The sequence below is a fragment of the Schistocerca gregaria genome, chromosome 1 (genome assembly GCF_023897955.1).
Source record: "Schistocerca gregaria isolate iqSchGreg1 chromosome 1, iqSchGreg1.2, whole genome shotgun sequence".
NCBI lineage: Eukaryota > Metazoa > Arthropoda > Insecta > Orthoptera > Acrididae > Schistocerca > Schistocerca gregaria.
Window position 1 is genome coordinate 662,662,423 of NC_064920.1, and position 7,761 is coordinate 662,670,183.

Here is a 7,761-nt window from a genome sequence, read left to right on the forward strand (position 1 = left end):
CATTCCTTAACAGTCCACCTAATTTTCAACGTTCTTCTGTGGCACCACTTTTAGAGCTCTCGAGCTTCTCGATTCTATTCTGCACCGGATTTCCCATTGTCATGCAACATCATTCAATGTTCTGCACCTAACGTACATTCTTGGAAATTAAAAATAAAATTAAACCATTCTCTTGGCTATGAATGACCTCTTTGCTTCGCCTAGTCTGCTTTTTATGTCCTCCTTACTTCACCGCACACGGGTTATTTTGCTGCCTAGGTAGCAGAATTCCTTAACTTAATCTACTTCGTGATCACCAGTTCTGATGTTGTTTCTCGCTGTTCTCATTTCTTCTACTTTTCACTACATTCGTTTTTCTTACATTTACTCTCAAATCATATTCTGTGCTCTTTAGATTGTTCTTTCCAGTCGGCAGATCTTGTAATTCTCCTTCACATTCTCTGAGGATGGCAGTTTCATCAGCGAATCTTACTGTTGATATAATTTCATCCTGAACTTCAATCCCACTCTTCAACCTTTCTTTTATTTCTGTCATTCTTCTTCGATGTATGGACTGAAAAGCAGGGGCGAAGGACGGCACCCCTGTCTTACACCCTTTTTAATCCGACTACTTCTTTTCGACCTTATTGTGTCCTCTTAGTAATTGTACATGTTCTGTTTCACCCATATTTTACTACAGCTCACTCCTATCTTCTCAGAATATCGAATGTCTTGTACCATTTTACACTGTCGAATGACTTCCGCAAGATGGACAGATTCGATGAACTTGTCAATTTTTCTTCAGCCTTGCTTCCGCTGTCAAGAGCAACGTTATAACTGCCTTTCTGGTGCCATTACCATTTCCAAAGCCAAACTGAGCATCATGTAACAGAGCGTCAGGTTTCTTTTCTATTCTTCTGCATATTATTCTTTTCAACAGTTTGGATGCCTGAGATTGCGCTGTAATTCTCTTAATAATGTGCCCTTGCTTAAAAGTTATGTGTATGATAGTTTTCGGAAATGATGGTACGTCTCCGGTCTCACAGATTCTACATACGAATTGAACAGTCGTTTGGTTGTCACTTTCCCCATTTATTTTAGAGATTTCGATTGAATGTTATATATCCCTTCTGTCTTATTTCAACAAGTCTTCCAGAGCCTCTTTTAAACTTTGACTCCAAATGTGGACCGTCTTTGTCTTCCATACTGACTGCCTACTCTGGTATTCCCTGATGCAGTTAACAGTGTGTCACCATTCCTCAGTACTTTGTTATACCAGTTTCATACTGAGTCTTCCGAACGATTCTCTTAAACTTCAGCCTATTCTTCATCATTACTAAATTATGGTCTGAGTCTATATCTGCTCCTAGGTATGCCTTGCGATCCAATATCTGGTTTCGGAATCTTTGCCTGACCATGACGTAATCCAGCTGGAATCCTCCCGTATCTCCTGACTTTTTTCCAAGTACATCTGTTATCACCTGAAATTTATTGCAGAACTGAATCAGACTTTCTCCGCTATGAGCCATACTACCAAGCCCGTATTCTCCTGTAACCACTTTTTCTATTCCTTCCCCCACAATAGCTTTCTGATTCTCGAGGATTATTATTTTATCAGCACCCTTTACGCTCTGAATTACTTGTTCAGTATCCTCATATACTTTCTCCATATCTTTATCTTGACTTTGTGACGTCGCCATGTATGCCGAACTATCGTAGGCGTTGGTTTGCTGTCGATTCTGATCAGAACAACTCTCTCATTGAACGGTTCACAGTAACTCACACTCCGCTGTACATTCCTATTCGTAGCGGATCCTACTGCAGTTACACGATTTTCTGCTGCTTTTGACATTATGCTAAACTCGTCTAGCCAGAAATCATATCTTGTTTCCATTTCAGTGAACCACATTATATAAGGATTCAGGGTTTGCATTTCACTTTCTAGATTTTCTAACATCCCTGCCACGTTAAAACTTTTGACATTCCACTTCCCGTCTCGTTAGTTATTCTCGTGGTCACATCCAGCAGTCCGAATGAGAACCAATTCAGGATTTTTTGTCAATAGACGGATCATCATGACACTTTCAAATTACAGGCTACATGTTATGTGGGTGCACATTATGTGTCTTTAATGCGGTGGTTTCTATTGCCTACTGCGTCACCATGCCGTTGATTATTGTTGATTTTTCCGCCTTTCAGGGGCAATTTTCCACCGCAAGGGCATCAGAGTGTCTCGAAACTCTGTCCGTTTGTGATCCCTATTTAACAAAGCCGGCGGAAGAACATGGCTGACTTCTTATGATAGAAGTTTTCGGTAGCCATTGCTGATGACTATTATTCAAAATTGCAAGAAACGGACCTCATCGACATTGGTCTGTAATTTTGTGCATCCGATTATTTATTTATCCTAGTTGTAGACAGGAGTAACTGCGATTTTTTCCAGTCACGTGGGGTTCTTCGCTCCGCAAGCGATTCTCGGTATATATCAGCTAGGAAAGGAGTTAATTCCGCGGCGTATTCAAGTGTTCGCTGTTAATATCGATATCTCTCGTTTGTGAATCTGTGTGGCGCTAAGACATTGTTATGGTGGTAACCTTAGCGCAGATACAGTTTTAAATTGTTGTTGTTGTTGTGGTCTTCAGTCCAGAGACTGGTTTGATGCAGCTCTCCATGCTACTCTATCCTGTGGAAGCTTCTTCATCTCCCAGTACTTACTGCAACCTACATCCTTCTGAATCTGTTTAGTGTATTCATCTCTTGGTCTTCCTCTACGATTTTTACACTCCACCCTGTCCTCCAATACTAAATTCGTGATCCCTTGATGCCTCAGAATATGCCCTATCAACCGATCCCTTCTAGTCAAGATGCACCACAAATTTCTCTTCTCTCCAATTCTATTCAATACCTCCTCATTAGTTACGTGATCTACCCATCTAATCTTCAGCATTCTTCTGTAGCTTCTATTCTCTTCTTGTCTAAACTAATGATCGTCCATGTTTCATTTCCATACATGGCTACAGTCCATACAAATTCTTTCAGAAACGACTTCCTGACACTTGAATCTATACTCAATGTCAACAAATTTCTCTTCTTCAGAAACGCTTTCCTTGCCATTGCGTCTACATTTTATATCCTCTCTACTTCGACCATCATCAGTTATTTTGTTCCCCAAATAGCAAAACTAATTTACTATTTTAAGTGTTTCATTTCCTAATCTAATTCGCGCAGCATCACCCGATTTAATTCGACTACAGTCCATTATCTTCGTTTTGCTTTTGTTGATGTCCATCTTGTATCTTTCTTTTAAGACCCTGTCCATTCCGTTCAGCTGCTCCTCCAGGTCCTTTGCTGTCTCTGACAGAATTACAATGTCATCGGCGAAACTCAAAGTTTTTATTTCTTCTCCATGAATTTTAATTCCTACTCCGAATTTTTCTTTTGTTTCCTTTACTACTTGCTCAATATACAGATTGAATAACATCGGGGATAAGCTACAATCCTGCCTCACTCCCTTCTCAACCACTGCTTCCCTTTCATGCCCCTCGACTCTTATAACTGTCATCTGGTTTCTATACAAATTATAAATAGCCTTTCAAATGGTTCAAATGGCTCTGAGCACTATGCGACTTAAAATCTGTGGTCATCAGTCGCCTAGAACGTAGAACTAATTAAACCTAACTAACCTAAGGACATCACACACATCCACGCCCGAGGCAGGATTCGAACCTGCGACCGCAGCAGTCGCGCGGTTCCGGACAATAGCCTTTCGCTCCCTGTATTTTACCACTGCCACCTTCAGAATTTGAAAGGGAGTATTCCAGTCAACATTATCAAAAGCTTTCTCTAAGTCTACAAATGCTAGAAACGTAGGTTTGCCTTTCCTTAATCTATTTTCTAAGATAAGTCGTAGGGTCGGTATTGCCTCACGTGTTCCATCATTTCTACGGAATCCAAACTGATCTTTCCCGAGGTCGGCTTCTACCAGTTTTTCCATTCGTCTGTAAAGAATTCGTGTTAGTACTTTGCATCTGTGACTTATTAAACTGATAGTTTGGTAATTTTCTGATCTGTCAATACCTGCTTTTCTTTGGGACTGGAATTATTATATTCTTCATGATGTCTGAGGGTATTTCGCTTGTCTCATACATCTTGCTCACCAGATGGTAGAGTTTTGTTAGGTCTGGCTCTCCTAAGGCTGTCAGTAGTTCTAATGGAATGTTGTCTACTCCCGGGCTTTGTTTCAAGTTAGGTCTTTCAGTGCTCTGTCAAACTCTTCACGCAGTATCATATCTCCTATTTCATCTTCATCTACATTCTCTTTCATTTCCATAATATTGTCCTCAAGAACATCGCCCTTGTATAGACCCTCTCTGTACTTCTTCCACCTATCTGCTTTTCCGTCTTTGCTTCTATGCTTCCCTCTGAGCTCTTGATATTCATGCAAGTGGTTCTCTTTTCTCCAAAGGTCTCTTTAATTTTCCTGTAGGTAGTATCTATCTTACCTCTAGTGATATGGGTTTCTACATCCTTACATTTGTCCTCTAGCCATCCCTGCTTAGCCATTTTGCACTTCATGTCGATCTCTTTTTTGAGGCGTTTGTATTCCTTAACGTAGGAGTTAAAAATTCCTACATTCTGTCCACTATCTTCAGTTTGCAAGTGGAAGGTTTGGATCCCATCACTGAGTTGAGATATATTTGGATCTTCCTAGGATTTTCTGATAGACGTTTCGACACGGTCTGATTATGAAATTTATCTTATGCGTCACACATACTCCTTCTTGCGGATGAAGGAGTTGGTATTAAGAATTGTCTGTCAATTGTCCTTCAGTATCTTTTTTCGGATGATTCCATCAAACCAAGGTCTTTACCATTTTTCATTACTTGGAATGGAATTTTTAGTATGTGATTATCTAGATAGTGACTTTAACGTACACTCCTGGAAATTGAAATAAGAACACCGTGAATTCATTTTCCCAGGAAGGGGAAACTTTATTGACACATTCCTGGGGCCAGATACATCACATGATCACACTGACAGAACCACAGGCACATAGACACAGGCAAAAGAGCATCCACAATGTCGGCACTAGTACAGTGTATATCCACCTTTCGCAGCAATGCAGGCTGCTATTCTCCCATGGAGACGATCGTAGAGATGCTGGATGTAGTCCTGTGGAACGGCTTGCCATGCCATTTCCACCTGGCGCCTCAGTTGGACCAGCGTTCGTGCTGGACGTGCAGACCGCGTGAGACGACGCTTCATCCAGTCCCAAACATGCTCAATGGGGGACAGATCCGGAGATCTTGCTGGCCAGGATAGTTGACTTACACCTTCTAGAGCACGTTGGGTGGCACGGGATACATGCGGACGTGCATTGTCCTGTTGGAACAGCAAGTTCCCTTGCCGGTCTAGAACGATGGGTTCGATGACGGTTTGGATGTACCGTGCACTATTCAGTGCCCCTCGACGATCACCAGAGGTGTACGGCCAGTGTAGGAGATCGCTCCCCACACCATGATGCCGGGTGTTGGCCCTGTGTGCCTCGGTCGTATGCAGTCCTGATTGTGGCGCTCACCTGCACGGCGCCAAACACGCATACGACCATCATTGGCACCAAGGCAGAAGCGACTCTCATCGCAGAAGACGACACGTCTCCATTCATCCCTCCATTCACGCCTGTCGCGACACTACTGGAGGCGGGCTGCACGATGTTGGGGCGTGAGCGGAAGACGGCCTAACGGTGTGCGGGACCGTAGCCCAGCTTCATGGAGACGGTTGCGAATGGTCTTCGCCGATACCCCAGGAGGAACCGTGTCCCTAATTTGCTGGGATGTGGCGGCGCTGTCCCCTACGGCACTGCGTAGGATCCTACGGTCTTGGCGTGCATTCGTGCGTCGCTGCGGTCCGGTCCCAGGTCGACGGGCACGTGCACCTTCCGCCGACCACTGGCGACAACATCGATGTACTGTGGAGACCTCACGCCCCACGTGTTGAGCAATTCGGCGGTACGTCCACCCGGCCTCCCGCATGCCCACTATACGCCCTCGCTCAAAGTCCGTCAACTGCACATACGGTTCACGTCCACGCTGTCGCGGCATGCTACCAGTGTTAAAGACTGCGATGGAGCTCCGTATGCCACGGCAAACTGGCTGACACTGACGGCGGCTGTGCACAAATGCTGCGCAGCTAGCGCCATTCGGCGGCCAACACCGCGGTTCCTGGTGTGTCCGCTGTGCCGTGCGTGTGATCATTGCTTGTACAGCCCTCTCGCAGTGTCCGGAGCAAGTATGGTGGGTCTGACACACCGGTATCAATGTGTTCTTTTTTCCATTTCCAGGAGTGTATTTCTGTTGTAACCACAATAGTTTTGCGTTTTCTGGGTCTGAAGTAAATTTCTTCAGTTTGTTCTCCGAGTACGTTGTTAGTGACTATCATTTCTACCAAGCGCAAATACCCTACTAGCTCTTTTGATGACATTTTTGCCTGTACTGACCATTGTTTCAGTTATAGAATAATGATTGCTACTCGCCATCTGGGAAAACGACGAGTCTCTTTGTAATCAGGAGATCGAAATATAATTTTTTGTGTGTAGGTCATCGAACTAGCGGTAGACACAGTTTTCAGAGGATGCATTCAGTAATACTTCGCAAGACTGCCCTTACCGCCATAGCGTATGCGTAGCTTCCTCGATCGATAGTGATTAGGTTAAAGTCAGTAACTACTGATACCGTAAGCTGGATGTATTGGCATACCGAAGAGTTTAGGTTATCTTTAATGACTCTACGTCGTATGTGTCTGAATAGGGTTGTCTATTGATTTCTTCACCGACCCCAGTCACTCTTACCTATTTTAATTTTTATTTATTTATTCACCAGGCATTTTTTGATGATGATAAGGGGTTTATTATCAAAATAGACCGAAAATAAATAGCTCACGTATAAAGACATATTGAATAAATAAGGATGCTTTGCGAGGATAGAACAGGTAGTTTTCAGTCGGATTCAGTTTTGACTTCTCTACAGCTGATGTTTCTGCTTCTCTACACAGACACCCCTCCTCCTATGAATCTGATCTAACAGAGGCTCAGAATCGAAATATTGTCGACAATGACGTTTGAAATACTACTAATCACTATAGAATAATATATAAGGAGCAGACAAAAGAAACAGAGGCAGACGGAGAACAGTAAGTAAACTGTTTATGTCAAAAGCAATGTCTACAGCTGTTAATACAGTCATCCCACTGTGTACAAGGCGGCCAATGCCTTCGTGGAGAAACGTTTGCGGTTGCCTGCGGAAGCATGTTGTCCGCCCACATGTCACCAAGGTTGTTTCGTGTACGCTGCAGAAGTTTATTTGGGAAGCCCTTACAGATTCTCCATACAACCCCAATCTATCCTCAAGCGATTTCAGTATTTTTGGAGCCCTGAAGAAGGACATTCGTGGCCGTCAGCTTGCTTCGGATGAAGAGGTGCACTCCTGGGCACAATCGTTGTTTGTGGGTCGCCGCAGACATGAAGGTATTGGCAGTTTTGTGTCGCAGTGGGATATATGTGGATTGACAGCTATTGGGATTACTTTCGAAATAATAAACAGTGTACCTACATTTTTTTTTCATCTGTCTCGTTTTCATTTGACGCCTGTTGTAGATACACCAAAGCGACCTCTCAGTGTAAAATGCACAGTACTGGTCACTAATACCGGCTGAAACCGAAATCTACCATGGATACTGAGAAATAGATTACACCTTATTTACTATAGGCTAGTACAGAAGAAAGAG